The following is a 20,282-nucleotide window of genomic DNA, read 5'->3' as shown; positions in this document are numbered from 1 at the left end:
AATGAATGAATTAAATAAAGAAATATCTAAAGAAAGAAATATATAAATAAAGAAAGAAAGAAAGAAAGAAAGAAAGAAAGAAAGAAAGAAAGAAAGAAAGAAAGAAAGAAAGAAAGAAAGAAAGAAAGAAAGAAAGAAAGAAGGAAGGAAAAATAAGCATTATATAGCAGCAGTTAATTGCTCAAAGACTGGGTGTGTCAGGGGCGATAACCTTTAGCAGGTTATCATTCTTATGGAGTCAACTTTTCAGTGTTTGTAAACTTAGGAGTTAAAGCTTTCTGTATCAAGGGCTTATAATTTAACTATGTGCTGTGTGAATAAGGACATCTTTTTTGCTAGTTCCGATTCTACCACACGCTGGTTTTGTGCTGTATACCCTAGCTGTCCATCTGGGAAATACATAGAACATTTAGTTGCGGCTTTGCAGCCTCTCAGTTCCCCTCACAATTACATGAAAGTTTATCATATCCCATCCTCTGTCACCTGCCAGGCTGAAAAGCCCCACTCTGCATGGTGATGTTCTGCCTGAAAGCTGCTCCATGCCTTTGAGTGTACTTGCCATCCTCCTCTCAGTTTATTCAATTTTACCATGTCTTTTTAGAGTGGAGAAAGCAGGAGATATAGATGATCTTCCTACAGTAAGAGAGTGATGTTTCTGTTAGTTTTCTTTTCCTTCCCTAGTAATTTAATTTACTTTCTTGATCTCTGAGATGAGTTGTTTAGAGGACTGAATGTTGTGACTCTGAGGTTTCATTTGGAACTGATAATGTGAACTTTGATAAAATTAAATTTGCCCAGACTTCATCACCTTCCGTGTAAAATCATGATTATTGGCGCTTTTTTTTTCCACATGTCCAGCTCTCTAAATTTATCTATTTTCATTTTCACCTGCTATTTTATTGCTTGGTTCTTGAGCATTACAGAGTGCTTAAATATCAAGGGTGTAGGAGCAGGAGAGTGCTTTTGAAACTAATCTCTTGGCCATCTTCACTTACTGTGCATTTGTTCACACTGAAGAGGATCTGAGAGCCCATAGTCTGCTCTTTTCAGACAAAATTAAACAAAAAGATAAGCTCCAGAAGTGCAACTTCAGTGTTCTGTCCACAGACAAACATTCAGTCCAAGGGGGCGGACTGGAGAGTCCAAGTTAAAAAAAAAATAAAACCAGCCCTGAATTGTGGATAGTATGATCTTCACCAGCAACTGTGTCAGTGTACAGATCTGCTCCTGCCAGCTCTCATTTCTAGTTTTGACAAACCTTCAAGTCCTTTTGCATTATTTATCCAGTTGCCCTCATCTTTACTGTCCAGAGCAAGTTAGCATAATCAACAGGTTTTGTTATCATAGTGGTAACTGCCTTTCAACTTGACTAAAAAGTATGAGGACTGCTCTGAAAGTAATGCTTCCTATTTTATGATATTGGCCATGACATCAGAGACAGATGTTGGTGGTATAGCAGTAGAGATTGAACCTTCCTGCCAATATTCCACTACATTTTGTTGCTGTGTGATGGTGGCAGCAGAGCCCAACAGAATGGTGTCTGACATGGAAGTAAGCATGAAGCAAAGGTGTGCCACTGAATTCTTCTATGCAAAAAAAATGGCACCCACTGACATTCATTGGTGCTTGCTGAACATCTGTGGAGATCAAACAGTGGATATGAACACAGTGAGATAGTCAGTGGTGTGTTTCAACAGTGATGACAGAGACATAAAGACAAGACACATTCCAGCCAGCTGTGTGCAGCTGTCACACCACAAAATGAATAGTGCCTCAATCAGGTTGTCTTCTCTAATTGGAGGGTTATGACCAGAGAATTGTGTGTGGATCTGAATATCAACTTCACTGTGTTGGAAATTATGGTGACAATGTTGGGATGTCACAAAGTTTATGCCAGGTGGGTCTCATGAATACTCACACAGGAAGAGAAATAACAGCATTTGCAAGCTTTTCAAGGACCTACTGAACCAACACTGAAGGTGACAGTTTCCTGGATCATATCATTACTGGTGAGGAGACATAGAGTCACCGCTATGAGCTGGAGTCAAAATAGCAGCCCGTGAAGTGGACAACCTTTCTCTTGCAGTAAAATAATGCCAGGCCCTATGCCAGCTTAAAGACTGCGGAGCGTATTGATAGTCATGGCTGAACTGTCCTACCACATCTATCATATAGTCCAGATTTGGTGTCTTCTGACTTCCATCTATTTGGACCAACAAAAGATGGACTGCATGGACAATGTTCTCCTATCAACAGTGCTATCATTGGAGCTGTAAAATAGTGGGTCACTTCCGCTGGTACAGATTTTTACAAGCGCAGTATGCAGGCTCTTGTTCATTGTTGGCAAAAACACATAGATAATTGTGATGACTGTTTTGAAAAGTAGTGTTTTATAGCTGAGAATTTGCTCTATCAAATAGTGTTATTGTGCTCTGTGTATCTGTTACAGTTTCCCTGGAAATAAATAGAAGGCATTACTTTCAGAGTGACTTACATATGCTCAACATTTGGTCCTCCAAAACCACTCTTCCCCAAACACCACTGTTGTCCTTACTTCACTTCTTTAAATCAAACTTGTATTCATTTGAAGACTTACTTCTTAGCCTATGGATGTTTAGATTTCTTGAGGCACTCCGAGAGATTGTGCTGAAAATCCTGATTACATAAGCCAATTTTTCCTTATCAGTGTGCATATTGCATCTTTCAAGGACTTCCAGCGTGATTGTGAGGTGGTAGTTGGAAATTTTAACCCTGTCAGCTTCCTGAAACCCTCCAACAATGAGTGTAGATGGATGGAATGTATATTAGTTTTATATTGCGGCCTTATCTCTTCTGAATAATCCTTTTGTACCCTATTTGTTTGCTGTCTGGGAATTACTTTATTTTCACATGTTACTAGTTCTCTGGCAATTAGACCAAGAAATTTTAATTCATTTATCAAAGCACATGGCAGTACAACAGAGGATATCTGGTAGAAAAGTGTGGCTTTAATTCCTCTTGTCCTATTGTGTGGTAGCATTCATCTTCTGATTCACATGAGACCAACATAGGAATTGTGGTTTGTGTTAGACATCATAGGACCCTGTGAGCCTTTGAAACAGCTGGCAATACAAGCTGCACAAGGAAATTCTTCCCCTGACGCCATTTCCCTAAACGCATTAGTAGAAATGAGGTTGTTGAAAAAAATCTTTCTTTTTAATGGGAAATATTTTGCAGTTTTGGCATCAAGATACTATACCAACATCATGAAGTAAGGAAATGTATTGTTATGTATTGTGTGGTTTTTTTTTTTGTTGTTGTTGTTTTGTTTTTAGTATCTTGTCTACATCATTTCTTACCAGCCCTTTTCTACTATTGTGACTAACAAATTGAGTCTTTCTTAAAAAAATAGAGATATATATCCCTGGAGGCATTCAAGGCCAGGCTGCATGTGGCTTTGGGCAGTCTGGTGTGGTGGTTGGCCACCATGCACATAGCACTGGGGTTGAAACTGGATGATCATTGTGGTCCTTTTCAACCCAGGCCATTCTATGATTCTATGATTCTATGATTCTATTATTCTATGATTCTATGATATGTATATCCTAACTGTTTTCTGAACTTCTATGAATTTTAATGTATGTAAAGAGCCAAATACAGGATGAATGTTTCAGTTTTTCCTTTATATTATTCTTCTGCAATGAAAGAAAAGCTGCCAAAAGTAAGGAAGCGAAGCACATGAATTTGAGAGCATGGCATACCCTTGTAAACTGATGTAATCAGTGACTGATCTTTGACATTTTATTTAGTGGGAGAAGTGTGTGCATTGGTCTTGAGTGAATGCAGTGTTGAGGAATGATGAAGAAGCTGATGATGTAGTTAATGTAAGTTATCTCACTAACGTTTTTGTCACAGCAGTGATTATGATATAAAATCTTCTTAGCTTGTGGGATTGTCACATCTCTCAGTACTCTTTTTCCATTTCAATAAGCAAAATTTCACTTATTGGTGCATTTGATTGGGGATCTGAAGAAACCCAATTTTCTGGTCTTTTTGAGATGGAAACTAATCTTGCTGGACTTCTTGACAATACTTATATTTTATTTTAGGAAATTGTTTTCATTACTTGAGTCTGCTCAACCAAAAATCTCCAGGCGCTTCATTCAATTTTCTATACACAGAGTAGGATAAATACATAAATTGATGGTGTGTAATGATTTATGATTAATTTAACCTTTTGTTGTTTTAATGCCTAGTGTTTCACATCTATCACAGAATAGAAATACCCACAGAAAAAGCATTAAAAAAATAAAAAAGAAGGAAAATAAAGCCCTAGTCATCTTTATGTCCAACAGGTGTCAGAGAATTCCTCCCTCTTCCACGATACTTCTGATTACTGCAAAGTGAAAGCCTTAATAATTCTCACTCTCAGTGTGCAGGAATGGTTAATTCTGCCCATGTATCCAGTTACCAACAATGCTGTTTCTTCCCATTTACATCACTGATTTCATTGACAGTCACACATTTTTCTTTTCTATAACTGGTCTACTGAACATAGCAGGATCTGAGATGCAGTGCTCCCTGATGTATGGTCTTTTAAATGCTTTTAACTAATAATTTGAAATCTACCTTGTGATTAGAGATAGACATTCTAATGTGGAGAATCGTTCAGGCAGCTATTTTTGGAATACTTAAAAGAACATAAAACTAGTATTGTTATTGTATTGAGTAACAGTGTCTCCTTTGTCAGATGACCTACGTGCTTCACAATTGCAATCTTCTTTGCAGTTGTTCTGCCAAAACTCCTAATAACTTAAATGCTCTTTGTTAGGCTTATTTATGACACATACTGCTTCATTCCTCGAACTGCATGCCATGCCATTTTTTTTTAGTAAAGCCATGAAATTAACATACTTCTGCTAAATATTTATAAATCCTAAATACTATTAACTTTGAATCAAGGAATTAGGCGCTAACTCTGATTATTCTTTTATTGTGTGAATGAAATAAGCATTTGTGCACTTTGTTTGCGAGATAACATCTGGTGTACAGGGTGCTAAGCAGCCAGCTATTCTGCAAAGCGAGTGCCAGGAGATGACTTTTAAGCTAAAGTCTGTGCTGTAAAGACAATGCGGCAATGCTTGGACAGGATTCAGGGGATGTGTGCTGCAGCGGGAACGCAGCCATGCTGTCTGTGGACACGAGGTTTAATCTCCCCAAATCTCTCTGGCTGTACAAACAATAATCCGCTGTGCTCTTTTTGTGGATATGAATGGAGTTGTCGAGACTTCAAGCACACCGGTCCTATTCACTGCTCGTATGGGGTAGGATTTGTGCAGTGCTTTGGTAGTGCATATGGGCAGTTTGGAGAAAACCAGGCTTCAAAATCCATTTGCAAGCAGTCTGTTACTTCTGCCATTAGCCTCCGGTGGCCCACAGAACCTTCTGAGCAAGCAGTCATTAGAGTACAAATAGTGTTCAATAAACACCTTCTCAAGTTTAAATACCACTGTTCCTTTAGAAGGCAGGTCTGGAGGTGTGTTACTCAACCTGAAAGCAGATGTTGCTGATTTTCTGCTGTAATGAGCCTGGAATGACAAAGACTCTTGCTCTTTCAGCACATTCATAGAATCATAAAATTGCTTGGTTTGGAAGGGTCCTCAAAGCTCACCTAGTTCCAACCCCCCTGCCACCAAGAGAAGAGAAAGGCTGAAAACAAGAGAACAGTAGAACATCAGATGTGAATTTGAGGTTTTGGAGATACAAAAGTCTCTAAGTGGGTTTATATGTCTTATAGACATAAGCAACTTCCCTTTTCTTGCCAGGAAGCTTTTTCTTCAGCTCCTGGATTCCCTTGACACACCAGTTGATATTTTCTGTGGTTATACTGAATCTGAAGTTTATCTTTTTCACAACTCGAAAGGATTGGAATGTATCCTATATGAACACGCCTGATGCCACTGAGCAGCATAATCATTTAAACATGCCTAAGTAATTATTAAAACAGAACTTGCATGGAGAAATAGAAAAACCATGTGACCTGCTGGGGAGCAGTTTGCTTACAGTTGCAAGTATATCATATATTATAAAATATTTAAGGATAGAAGCAGCTGTAAATTAAGGAGCATTTGCATGTAATCAGCCAAAAGGCCAGTTAAAAGCCTACTGAAACTGAGACAACATACAGTGGACCCTCTGGCTGGAACATAGTGCAGACTTGCTTTTAGCCATATCATGGCACCATCAGTATTAATATCAAATCTAATTTATTTTCATTTAAATCAAATTGTTTGAAAGATAATCTTTTTCTTTTCCCAGATTTTCCCCTCCCTCCTTTTGCATCATTTCTCTTTCCCTTCCTTGTTAAGCTTTTCACGAAAGCCAGATATTTGTCTCTCTTAATGATCTGGAGTAGAATTCCTGAATTGATGCTGCTAATTCTTCAAGAACTCTGTTCTGGCCCAGTGAGAATTAGTATAACTCTTGTTACCACAATGTTGGAAAATACTTTCAGGAAGGGAAAGAAAAATTTCAGTTGAAGAACTGAACATTGTCCTCACGCTGCATTTTTGGAAAAATAATATATTTCAAACTACTCTGCTTGGAATCTTAGCTGGAGTTGGCTGTATAGCACAGTATGTACCTTCTGTTAGATCTAAATTTAGCCTTCCCTTAGTCAACCAAAAGCCAATTAGCCATATAAGCAAAATATAAATAATAAAGGCAGCCACTTTGCCAGGACAACCTTTAGCAAAACAGTTCTTTCCTATTCAATTTTCAGATTGTTATGTTGTTCTAAGAGACTGATAGCAAATGATCAGACCAATTTGATGAGTTTCTGATTGACATCAGATTTCATTAGAGGCATTAGTACTGGAGGGAAGGGGCACAGGTTGGTCATGGTTCATTCTACCTGCCTATCTCACTCAGCAGCAACCAGGAAATGTCCAGTAATTTTCTGTTTTTATGCTTCTTTTAACGTTTTGATATTTCAGATGGGTAAAGTGCAAGTTAATCATGTTTATGCGTTAATAAAAGGTACATAAAGTGTTCCAGTTATTCAGTTGAATGCAATGGTTTCAGAGATGTGGTAATAACCTTAAGTGATGTTTTGAATACACTTCATATAAATTAGATCCATTAAACAGGACAAAAGTGATGTTTTGTAGGCATCCACTGCTAATTGGCATGTTTGCTATTTCCTGCAGCCACTCTGAGCGTATGCTAGTAGCTCTTGTTCATTTTCCAAATTTCTACATGTAATGTAACTTTTATGATCAATAGCACACTCATCCAAATTTTCCCATCCCAGGCAAAACTTCCAAAGGTTGAAAGACTGTACTTTCAAAACCCTGAGTGTCATTGAGCTGCCTTCTGGTAGGTGCTCTCTTATTGCTTCAAGAGCAGGCTTCTCAGAGAAGTGGTGGAGTCCCCATTCCTGGAACTGTTCAGGAGATACGTGGATGTGGTGCAAACGGTCCTTGTTTAGAATCATTTAGCTGGAAAGACCTTCAAGTTCATCAAATCTGACCACCAACCGGACCTACAAGTTCCATCAATAAGCCAAGTTCCTGAATGATTCTACAATTATATGAATTTCTGACTGAAGCCCTTCAGGTTGCCAGAGATGAGAGAGCATCTACTGCCCACTGCAGGTCTTGCTCGCTCCAGCCCAGAGCAGTTTTCACAGGTGATAGGAGGTATGAATCTTAACAGTGTGATACTTTTTTGCCTTTTTGGCATGCTCCTTCTGATGAAACAAAAGAAAGCCTTTATTGAACTGTCTTTTGACATTTGGGGCAGAATGATGCATGTTGGTCTGTGTACCACTCACTCAGGAATTGTATTAACAAGTAAAACAGGCAGGAGAAGAACCAGAATGAAAGGGATAACTCAGAGAAAGAGCTGTTTAGTTTTGCGGAATGTTTTCATATGTGCCATTGTCAGTTCTAATAACATAAAGTAATCTTTATCTGTCACAGCAATCTTTTTCCCCAAAATTATTGCTAAATTCCATCTATAGTAAATAATACTGTGTTCTGTTGTAAATATTTAAACTCTTCTTCAATTTCTCCCTCAATAAATGATGATTGCATTACATAAATATTTAGCAATTAGATACCATGTATTTTTGTGTTTTTCTTTTTCACTCTTGACTTTGAGCATAGTACAAAAGACTCAAAGCTATCTTTGGTTCTCCCATACTATCCAGTTTTTTCTCTATGTAAATATGCAGTTGAAATTTCCTGTTGTATACTTCTCAACTTGGCAATGAAAAGGGAATTTAAGAGTCAGTCTGTGGAGCATACCAGAGGATAAAGGAAATTAGGAACAAGAACAGTCTATAGCTCCAGTATAGATGTGGTTACACAGCAGAACAGAATATTGCACTTTGCAAGTCAGATTTCCATAAAACCAAGACAGAAAAGTTAAATTCTAGTGACTGGAGATCACTATGCTGGAATTTCAGGTGATCATTAAAGTCTCTGGCATCTGTTTTGAGGGGTGAGAAGAGTGCTTGCTCTCTTTGATTAAATTCTTTGGTGCAGAACTCCTTGCAGAATTGAACACACAAATAAAAACATTCTGTTCGGCATATACATCTTCAGCATGCCCATTATTGTAGGCAGGAAAAAAAAAAAAAAAAAAAAAAAACAAAAAAAAACCCACCCTCCTGCATTTTAGAAGCTTCAGACATGGAAGGAATAAATGAATACTTGAAAACATGGTACAAAAGATCAGAAATTTGGACTTAAATGTAAAAAAAAAAAAAAAAAAAAAAAAAAAAAAGGTATTTCCTTTTCCTTTTGTCTGCTGAAGCTAACAAAGCTTGCATTCATGGTCATTGTTTTCTCTAATTCCAGACTAGCAGGAGCACCATGCTATTGTAGCCTCCACCCTCAACATTTCTTGTTCTCTAAAAGGCATTTTCTCTCTCTAGTGAGAATTCTCTTTTTTCCTAAACAAAACTCCCAAAAGGTCACATTGGAAATTTGAGTTCCAGGTAATTCAAACTTAAGGCTAAGTTAAAAAATGATGTGTCTGCAGCTTGCCAAGTGCTATTAGAATCCGCAGTGTTAGTTTAGATTCAAGTCGAATAGAGTGGTACCCATTGGGAAATTATGCTTTCCTGAGAAACATGTATGGATTTTTTTCTTTCTATATACCTTTCCAATAAATTTTATGATAGGAAGGCACTGTTTCCCATGAATTCTTTATTTAGGTTAAGTATTATATGTGAACTCTGGCTTCATGGTTTAATCCTGACAAAAGTAGTTGATTTTTTAGTTTATCAATTACTGGTAGAGAATTGTATTAAAATACACAGCAGACTCACATGCCACCCCCAATAGTGGTTTGTAATAACCATTGTAATAACACAAGTCCAGATGCATGGCAAGGAATAAACACGAAAATGTGTGTAGGAAGAATTTTTATTTTCCTGTTTAGATCCATGGTGGTTTCTGCCACTGAGCATACAGACCAGCCTCTGAAGTAAGGAAAAAGCTTTCTTTTCTTCTACGTCTCTGATTCCTTTCCATTATGCATTTCATATCAGTTGCTAACAAAAATATTCAGTCCCTATGTTTAAATCCAAATAGTTGTAGGTAAAAATAAGGTGAGATCAGAATTTCAGCTAGTCATTCTCCATAGCTGAGATCCAGAAAAAGAAGTAGTGGCTCACTGTTATGTTATCTACTAACGGTTCTAATTGTCTTTATGCTGAGACTACCTTTGAGATACAGAGTTCCTCTCATTTTAAGGACAAGTGCATTAGCTGAATGTGGTTATATTTTTACAAGATAAATCCTTGTGTTCCTGATTGGGTTTCTGAAGTGAGTACAAATTCACTCCTAAGAGGTGTTGATCAGCACAACTCTCTCTTGCTTCGGTGGGGTATGTGGATGGAAAACATCTCATAGGCTGTAGCTCATCCTGTAGCTCATCCTTGTGTTTGGAAGCTGGTTTTCAATCTTGCAGTTGTACAGCCATCTGTTTCTGGATAGTGTAAGCTAACTAATTGCATGTCCATGTAAAGCTGACATTAGCTGTGAGGTGGGGAAGCTTTGTGTTTTGATAGCCATTGGGAGATTCAGACAGGCTTTGAATTCAGCATCAGAATTACAGAATGCGTTTCTGTGCCTAGTGCTATCTGAACATGCTAGCATTCCAAGTATGAATGAAAACCTTTTCTATTTTGCACTCAAAATGAAAGGTAAACAGGAAAAGTGTTAAAAATAATAGAATAGAATGGAGGATGCATGTTGCTAAGCATCACTTAAAATGCCATTCTTCTCTGAAAAGTGTTGTTAAATACAGCACTGTTTGACTCAAGAGATCTAATCCCAGGGTGCATTCAATATGCTATCTTCAAATGCTGGTGATAAAAATAAAGCTTTTTTCCCCCCCTTGTATTTTATTTGTGTTAGCACAGCAGAGTCAACATAGCTAAACATGAGCTCTCTATTTGTTTTCACCTGTCAATAGAGTAGTTCTGAATGTTTACAATGCCAAAATCAGTCTCAGCAGTGTATGCCAGTGTACTGGTCATTGCACAACAGAGGCAAGGTGATGTCCAGAAAGGACACAAACAGGAATATCAGTATCACATAATAGTACCTAATACCAGAAATAGAAGTTTTTCAGTCAGTCTGGAAAATGCCAGTTTGATGAACTGGAAATATTTCAACTGCAATATGTGGAGTTTGATTATGTATGAGAACAGGGGAAGACAATGACAGTTGAACTAGATGATCTTAGCTGGTTCTGGAGTCAAGTGTATGGTTTAAAGGAAAGTTGTACAATGTGTATGTCTGAAAGCAACACACAGGAGTCATCCAGTAAATTAAGCATCGTTCTAGGAATTTTATTAGTCACATTGCCTTAGGCTTAGCTGGAAGATGAATGACAAAGATACAGAATTTAGCATGTTGAATATGAAGCATTCTATCCCTGAGAAATGGGAAACTGAGGAAGGGTTATTGGTATTTCACAATCTGCAGAATCAGAGTTCAGTTGACAAATCTAGAAAATATTAGTACTTTTTAAGGTATGTTTTCTTGCTATCAGGTAAGGAAACAAAACGAAAGTATTTTTGTTTTGTGCTGCTTCTCTCTCAAGCGATAAGGTCAGAAACAGTCAAATCCATTCCAAGTACCTGAAGAAAATTTACAGGACCTAGAAATGAGAGAGGAATCAATTGCCAAGATAAAGTTACTCAAATATCTGGGCTGTCCTGGGATGTTTTCCTAACAAGAACATGGTACATACTTCCACCAGTATGAGAGACACAAATGTTTTTCAATGCAGGCTGCATTAATTGGAGAGAATAAGGACATTCTTCAAGAAGAAAGATCAATAGAAAAGTTAAAGAGACTTCTGAACTGAAGCCTCGTTGGCAGGAGAAAACAATTGCACTGGAATCTGCAAATAAAGTTATTGAACCAGCGTTACTGGTACAACATGATTTTATTAATTGAGACTCCCTGTCAAAACCCATTGAAACACTGTCAGAAGATAGAGAGGAGTTCATGTCCTTTGTTGCCTAAGGTCACTTTGTAGCTGGAACATCCCTGCAGGCATCCTGGGTTGCAGCAGCACAGCCCTCAGGCCTGAGCCATATTCATTGCAAAGTGTAGATTGTTTTGGCTACACTCCTCTGAAATACCTAAAAAAATTTACTGAATTTTAGCCCTTCCTGAACTGTCTGAATGTAGGATAGAGAGTTACTGAAATGCGTTTCATTCACGTCAGTGCAGACTTCAGGTTTTTTGGGATGTATACACTCTCATGCAGACAATACACATCAGAATCTCATCGAGGACGAAAGCCTGGCTATCCTTTTTACAGGGCAGCAGCTCGTGTGTCATCTGTCCCCTTTGACTTTAGAGCATCAGATTTGACTCACCTAAATGCAAAGATGAGCTGTGACATTTTATATTTATCCTTTTCCCAACCTGTGTTGTCCTTTTCTTTCTTACATCATCTTTCATGAAAATACATCTGTCATATTGTGCCATTGCTTCCCGATCTTAGGCTTTTCAGGCACACAGATATTTTGTGATGTCTCAAATCCTTCTTAACACGTCTGTAAAGACTCAACCGAAAAAAACATGTATAAAGAGGGTTTCTTTGTGATTCCAAGTATACTATGAGTGGTATGGCAAGACCTCAGCATTGAGGAAGAAGTTTGATAAGGATTCAGGTTGCCTAAGTAGTTTCTCTGAAAAATATGCTTGTCAGTAAGAAATTTATTGAAGTGGTAGAGTTGCTACATTTATGTATTACTGTGTAACCACATCAAGTGAAGTGGGGCTCAATTGCATATATTTTTTTCACAAGGATTTAGGATTTAGATACAGGCTTTCGTATGTTTTTCTGTATTGGCATGGACATATGCACGGACATGCAGAAATCTGGATTGTTTGCAGAGCAGGCACAGCTCTTTGACCAACACTGGACACATGCATCTTCTGTGGCCTCAGTTTAATCCCAAATTATGCTAGAGCTGGATATCATTTTTTGTGGACTAACTGGTTGGTCTGTACTGAGTACCAGCTGTTTAGAAACAGAAGAGCACTAAGGAGCTAAAGATCCCTTCCTACTCAAACAATTCTATGATTCCACAACAAAAAAGTTCTTTATGAACTGCAGCCACTGCAAAGTAACTATCTTTTACTATCGACTGTATTATGGAAATTAATTTTCTCGCATTTTAAATCTTGTCTCCATATTATTCCTTGGCTGCATCGAAGAAATGTGATCCTTTGTTGTAGCCTCACCATGTATTTGTCAGCCAAAGGGCAATCACTTTGTGTTTCTGGGGTTATTTTTATGTTTGAGCTATTTTTCAGAGAGAACCTGTAAGCCAGGTAAATTTAGTCTGCATACAAAGAAACTGTAAAGAAGACAGAGACGCTGTTTCTTTTTAAGTACAATGTAAATAAGAGTATTCATAAAACTTTTGTTTACTGTGTCCGCTGTGTACCTTTCTCTCTGTAAACTTACAGAAGAAAATTAATAACCCCTTTCCAGCATTGAATAAAATGCAGGATTTTTCCATATTTCCATAGCAAAAGAAATGAATTCTAGATGTCTGTCTCATGTAATCTCTCTATATGCATCACTACTCCAAGTAGCCTGTAAAAATGAATGTGACTTTTGCATCACCTGTGATTGTTCAGAGTAGTCTCACATAAAATATGAGACCCTTGGCCACACGGTTATATCACACATGGAGTTTCCAGTCCATGTCCCTGAATGAGTTTTCAGAGATAACAGAGGATCTTCCCTTTTCTGTTATGAGCTGTTTTACATAGGTGCATCTTGTTTGCATAGTCATAAATTAGCACACTGCAGCCTTATGGTACTCAGTTAGATTTATGTATAACCCAGGGGGCTAACATTTTTACATTTGTGAAGGATTTAGTCTTTTATTATAAAATAGTTTACTGATTCTCACTGAGTCTTTTGTAGTTAAGATGCTGGCAGTGGTTAGATTAGAAAGTTGACATCTGCAAATTTGTAACAATAATTTATATATATATCAATTACTTGGAGTCACTGTTCCAAATGCTGTGTAGCCTGTGCAGAAGTAAGAGCAGTTTCAGAGTGAATAGAAGTTAAATACTTCTGTTGGAAATAATAATAATTAAAAAGAAAATAAATAGCAAAGTGAAGAAAGCTGTTTGCTGTAATCTGATGAGGTTTCTTTAAAAATAAAAAGACCTTCAGCATTCACACCAAATTGATGGGCGTGTAGTTGACTTCAGTACCTGATTCGTTTGCTCCAGCTGAGCAGCGGGTTTGCTGTGGACTAAAACGGAAGACATGATATCAGAAAACTTAGAGTAGTTCTGGTTTATTAGACTTCCTTAATTTCTTAACCCTTTAAAAATAGGCAAAGGATTTTGTCATAAAGAGAAATAGAAACAATAATAAAAAGAAACACTAAAATAGCATCTCCTTTGGTCAGGGCAGAACCTAACACATGTGTTAATGGTATGCATAAATTATGTCCATTTTCCAAACTGTCCTTCTTGACAGTGGTTTGAACAAGCTGCAGGAGAGACCATCAGGATGCTTTCAAGAGAAACAAAGAACATCTCTTTTCTGTTTAGCATTGTATGGTGTTTTCTGTTTGAAATTATAAGACTCGGTATAAAGTAAATTGCACTAAATGGCGAATGAAGAAATGCTTTGTAAGTTTGGCCTAAAGTGGCCTACCTGTTAGCTCTCTCAGCAGATAACTGGTGACTGAATAAAGGAGAGCGAGATCTTCTTTACGCAGAGGGTAAATTGAAATTCTGTGAATATTTAGTGCTGTGTGTCCTTGGAAGTTCAATAAAATTGTTCTACTGCAAAGTCAGAATAGTTTAGTTCTTACAGGAAGAAAAGGGTTTCCATTTTCAAACTCTCTCAGCTTAATTGCCACTGAGTACAGAAAATGCATTGTTTCTATAAAGACGTGGCTTTAGAGCACCTCCAGATACTTAATCTTTTTGAAGATGCAAAATGTCCTCAGTTTGTGGTGCTAAGGGACATATTTAGCTATGAGATTTGGTAGGTCAAGTTGATAGTTGGACTTGAAGATCTTGAAGACCTTTTCCAACACAAACCATTCTGTGATTTGGTTATTCTAGTAGCTGTGGTAACAGTTCAATCATTCATTTAGAAAACTGGGGAGAAAAAAAAATTATTTCTCAACATTTTATTCTCTGGGTTACACAAACCTTTTCATGATATACAGAAAATAATGGAAACTTCATGTCACTGTGTCTAAGAAAAATGAGAAGAAAAGGAATTGGAGTGGAAAAAGAAATTACAATTATGGAAGGGATAGGTGTGTGTTGATAATAATTATAGTGAGAATTTTGTAGACATACTCCCATGCTTCATCTCTTATTTTTGGCATTGAATTAATATTGAGTCTTTGCATTTGTATCCCTTTTCTTCCTTTCTTCCTTCTTATCCCCTATCCTAGTAGAAGTAGAAAGAAAACTATAAATGCTTCAATGATGTCTTTATGGTAGTAAACCACTTTTGAAGCTCCTTTAAAAACATTCCTAAATACTTCAACCTTGCTAAATCACTGTAACATCACATTCTTATCTGTGTATCTGTCAAAGTAGGTAGTCATGGAGGCTTATCTGTGCATGTTCAATATCCTAAATCTGTCTAAGATAAGGACAACAGGGAAAGAGAAGTAGAACATTGTAAGGTGTATGAAAATGTTAAAAATCCAGTGACAAATCTAATTCTTTTTAAACCTGCACAGAATCAAAGCATAGTTAAGACTGGAAGGGACTTCTGGTTCCATCTGGTCCAGCCCCTACTCAAACAGGGACACACGGAGCAGAGTACCCAGGATGATTTCCAGGTGTCTTAATGATGGCTGATTCTCAGTGTTGCAATTCTTTTCTGTTCTTTATTAACACTATAGATTTGGAAAAGCAAGAAATAAAGATTCTTAACATCTTTTCTGTCATATCATAAGCATGTATGGAGCCAGGTCCTATCAAAGTACTTTCTTAACAACTGTTCAGCTACAAATCTCTCTCTTTGAGAGAGGAACTGAACCACCTAAAATTAATCTCAACAAGAAGCCTAACAGAATGAGGCAGGACATGGATTTGAAGCTCATAATATAAGCAGTTTCTTTGTTCAATTATAGCATTGGTATAGATGGTGCTAAGAGGGGGGGAATAAAGCTAAGCCAACACCTGTGTAGCTATCATTTTCTGAACACTTCTTGACCAAATCATACTGATATATGCATTTTTATTTTTTTCTCAGAACATCTTTGATGGCAGTCCTCTGCATAGCTAGAGTAGGGAAATGAGCTGCTCGTCTCATACCAACAGAGCTATCTAAAATAGGTCAGATAAGTTGAGTGCCAAAACACACTTTTTTCTCTGTAGAAGGATCCTCAGACAAGTGCCTCAAATGTAAATATCTGCTTTTAAATTGTCCAGTACCACACTCATACCGTAGATTTACAGATACTGATTAGTAAAGTGTATTAAGCAATAGGAGAGGTGTTGAATGTTGCTCAGATGCAAGGTTCCTAATTAAAAAAAAAAAAAAAAAAAAAAAAAGGAAATAACCATCAGATCAGACAAAGCAGAAAAAGAGTGCAACAAAGGCAATATTTTATCTGACTTTTGCAGATGGGAAATAGAAACATGGTTAACAAAGGTTAAACTAGTTTCAGTCAACTGGAAATTAACCATCTCTGAGGTTAACAGGAGGGCTGAAACACTGAAATTCCCAGCACACATCTGTCCCAGCTGAACTGTACCAAATACATTGACCTATTTTTGATGTCCAAGCTGGGATATTGATTTTTCAGGGTACTTTTGATACTTTAGAGTACAGCACTTTCTCATAGCATTTTATATATTCAAAAGACAACAGTCATTGATTCCAGCCTATAGCTGACCAAAAAAAAACCAACAAAAAAAAACCACAAAAACAAAAACAAAAAACAAACAAACAAACAAAAAACAAATAAAAAGTGTCTCACTTTGTGAAATCTTGCTGACTTTGCATAAAATTTTTTTTGTGTACCTGTTTGCAAGTCACTAGCTTTGAGTTATGCTTGATTTGAAGTCATCTTCATTTTTTAGCCCAAACCTAGTCAATAAAAATAATCTATACCGAACTTCTGAATGCAAGTAATCATGTAATCCCATGTAATCCCATGCACATTAATCCCATGTAACATGTAATCCCATGCATAGTCCCTATCAAAAAAAGGGGGAGCTAATAAAAAATGCCTACATTAGTCTATTGCTTCCCTAAGATTCTTTTATGTTGTTTTCTTTTCAAGTACAAACTAAGAAAAGATATTTCACATACAACACTCACAGGTTTACTGTAGGCTGAAATGTCTAGCTCCATCACAGTTTGTACCTTTCCTATCTTAGTCAAGCAACTGATGGTAATGATACACTGTCTGCCCTCCATGGACACCAAACATTAAAGTAGGATTAAGAGTCATTTTCCTTGTGAGTTTCAGATGCACTTTGTAAAAACAGAGGAATGTGAGAATAAAACTCTCTAGGATCAATTCAAAGCTCTGGAGAGAGAGACATAACTATTACTTACAGACTCAGGCATTTTCTTTTACCTTTCAAGCTGTTGGTTATTCTGCCACTCAGACATTTCATTCCTTTCTTGTTTTGTATTTTTTCTTTTTTTCTTTTTTCCTTTTTCTTTTTCTTGAACCTTTAGTCTCTCTCCTGTCTTCTATTTACTTCTTTGCACTCAGTCAGGATGAGTATGTTTAGTCTGCGGTATTGGAGTCACCTAAAACATTGATACTGATATTTGAGTAAACCTTCCAGCGCTTCCTCTGTATTCTTTGATGAGAAATAAGCGCTTTCAGAGACAACTCAAAACATCGTAAAATAAACAGCTGTGATCAGATAGATCTAGAATAACTATCTAAGATCAGATGGTCCAAAAGAAGAACCTGTTTTAACCATTGACTGCAACGAGTCTATTCCAGACCAGAATATCTCTCATTTTAGGCAGAAAAAGCTAGGACACGTAAATCCTATCTAGGGCTTCCTGATGACTGAACATCAGGGAAGAGAAAAGAGTTGGAACAAAAGAAAAAAGTTTTTAGTGGTTATAGAAAAATCTGTGATAAATAGAAGAGATCTAGATACGAGGTCGATTTGCCACATGAAGAAGCAGTTGGAGGACTGGCATTTCAAGGGCTAGGGGACACACAAGTGCTGATATCATCTAGAGAGAATTTGGTGCTAGTGGAAGTCTTGTGTATGAATTCTCTGTAGTGGTCACACAAAGAACATTTCTCAGACCCCAGTTCTGTGCAGAAGAATTTGAGTAGATTCTAACAAACACAGCGAACACAGCACTGGTTGACCCTTCTCAAAATGCTCATCTTTGTGAAGACAATGGGATGCTTTAAGAAGTGAAAATATACATGAAAATTTATCTGTCCACCTTGTTCTAGGAAACTACCTAATTGCTTAGATAAATCATCACAAATTGTTTTAAATTTTTGATCTAATGGAAAGAGGGAAGACTGACAGACAATAGATGATGGGGAGTAGCCCAAGGCAGACACGTAACAGAAAACTTCTGCCTTATTAGTAAAGTTCTAAACTACAAATGCAGTTCTGTTTTATAGACATCTGCATTTTGTGTAGAACATGTTTAGTTTCCTTTCGCTATTATTCAAGACATAAAAGTAGAATCCATACTTTCAAATGGGATTTTTTTTTTAGCAATTTAGCCAGCCCTCTGCCATAGTTTTCTGTCCGATGGTTTTCACATCTTTATGTATTGGGAGGTGTTTCTAAATGGAGGCAGAAATGTCTCTTCTCAACCTGCTAACATTTGCAATCCAGCCTGGTGTTACAATATCACATCTTTTGGGAGCCTCTCTACATGACACAGGTATCAATAACAGGAACAGAGGTTCCTACTGTGGAAGGATACTGTAATTGCAGTTGCCTGGGGTTTGGAGATTCATTATGGAGGAAGTGAATGTTCTGCAGTTTGATTCTCTTGGGTATATTCCTCCTCTCCCTAAAAAAATCAATGCTTCTAGGGTGAATTTTCTTTTTTATTTATTTGCTTGTTTATTTACTTCTTTAAAAAAGCAACTTGAAAACAAAGTGTTCCACAAATGGAAGTATCGGGAGTGGGGGGGAAAAAAAAAAAAAAAAAAAAAAAAAGCTACTGCCAAATATTTTAAGAAACAGTAAAAATAAAAGATGAAATGTTTTACATGTGTCCTCATGTTAGCCTGTGATTTAAAGGTTGATGGCCACACACTTGGGCTGCATTCCCAACAAGTATTGAGAAGACATATTTCTCCCTATGCACATGAAATAAGATGTGTTTGTATAGCTGTAAGTCCCGTTTTTGCAGTGCAGCTTGGTACTCATAATAGAGGAATAAATAATAGTTTTATGCTAGATAGGACATCATAAAGCACAAACATAATATTCAAAAATACAAGTATGTATTTTCTTTTCTCACAGATGTGTATTTCACCTCTGTACACAATTACACCTTTCTAAGGAAAAGCACATTTGCAACATAACGTGCCTGCAATCTTTAATTTATTTCCACTTGTTTTAACCGTTCCTTTAAAATGGCTGTAAGGTAAAATCACCAGAATACTGTATCTGTCTCATTGTTTTTGGCGCTGTGCTGTATTGTGATATTTTTAATTCTTTGTTTTAGTTTCGCAGTTCGTATGTGTATGTATGAACACCAAAACCAGCTGCCCCCATGCAATACTCCTTTCCTTCTGCATTGCTCAGCACTGAAGTTTGTGAGAGATGCAGTAGCAAGAACCCTTTTAAAGATCAGGCTACTAAGTTACTATTCCTTAAGCATAAATCAATTATTTTTGCTAATGAATGCACCTGTGTATACTCTGAACCAAACCACACATTAATGGTATAAGCACTATGTAAATACAAATTATCTTTTTTTAGAGACAGAGTAACTAAAGAAATAAGTGCAGTCTCAAAACACTCTAAAGAGTCCCTCTACCACTATTTAGATGAAAATCTTAATTATTCCATGCATTGCATGTGATACTTCATATGTTTCCACCATTTGTAATTCTGAAGTAAAGTGTTCCTAAACGGACCCTTTCTGTTCCAATACAAGTATTACAGAAAGCTCAAAACAGCCTAGAGTTAGACTGCAGATTTAAATGCTGTTATTTTATGTGCATTAGGAAAGATACATTCTCAACACTGTTTTTCCTAATGCTCTGAAAAATTGTTACTGAAGTATTTTTTTTTGTGATAACGCAAAGCTCAGAAGGCTATTTGAGCTCTGAATAACCAGGCATTTTAATTCATTTCAGTATAGCTGCGCTTCAGTTTATTCCAGTCTTGGCACTGGTTGCTACGATGCTCCTGGAAACCCTGAAGGAACCACCTTAATCCTTCCCAGGCTCACCAGATAGACTAATCTTTCATGTGACGCTAAAAAGCAGTCAGCTACAGCCACCCTCTCAGAAGTTTGGGTTTTCCAAAGGACATGGTCGCCAGCTCTTCAGAAGTACCCCTTGTGTGACCTATTTTTTGTATTGTGATATCCATTTTTCAGTACTCGTAGCAATTTTTAGCATTGAACTAAACATGCTGCTACCAGACACCTGAATATCCACTTGGAGATGTTAACATCTTCTATCCATTTTCCTTTCATTGTATGCGTATGTCCTAGCCATCAGAACTGTCACAGAGTCTTACAGAACCTTCCTTCCTTCCTTCCTTCCTTCCTTCCTTCCTTCCTTCCTTCCT

General features: G+C 37.2%; 1 protein-coding gene across 5 annotated transcripts in view; it reads left to right on the top strand.

Annotated features, from left to right (window-relative positions):
• Positions 1-20,282, top strand: part of ENOX1 (ecto-NOX disulfide-thiol exchanger 1) — a 366,915-nt gene that overhangs the window by 158,147 nt on the left and 188,486 nt on the right. The gene's annotated exons all lie outside the window — the stretch shown is intronic.

This window comes from Centrocercus urophasianus, unplaced genomic scaffold (genome assembly GCF_019232065.1).
Source record: "Centrocercus urophasianus isolate 14NV4802_14NV808 unplaced genomic scaffold, USGS_Curo_1.0 seq_9, whole genome shotgun sequence".
Lineage (NCBI taxonomy): Eukaryota > Metazoa > Chordata > Aves > Galliformes > Phasianidae > Centrocercus > Centrocercus urophasianus.
Note: the sequence above shows the minus strand (reverse complement) of the source record. Positions and strands in the feature narration are given on the sequence as shown.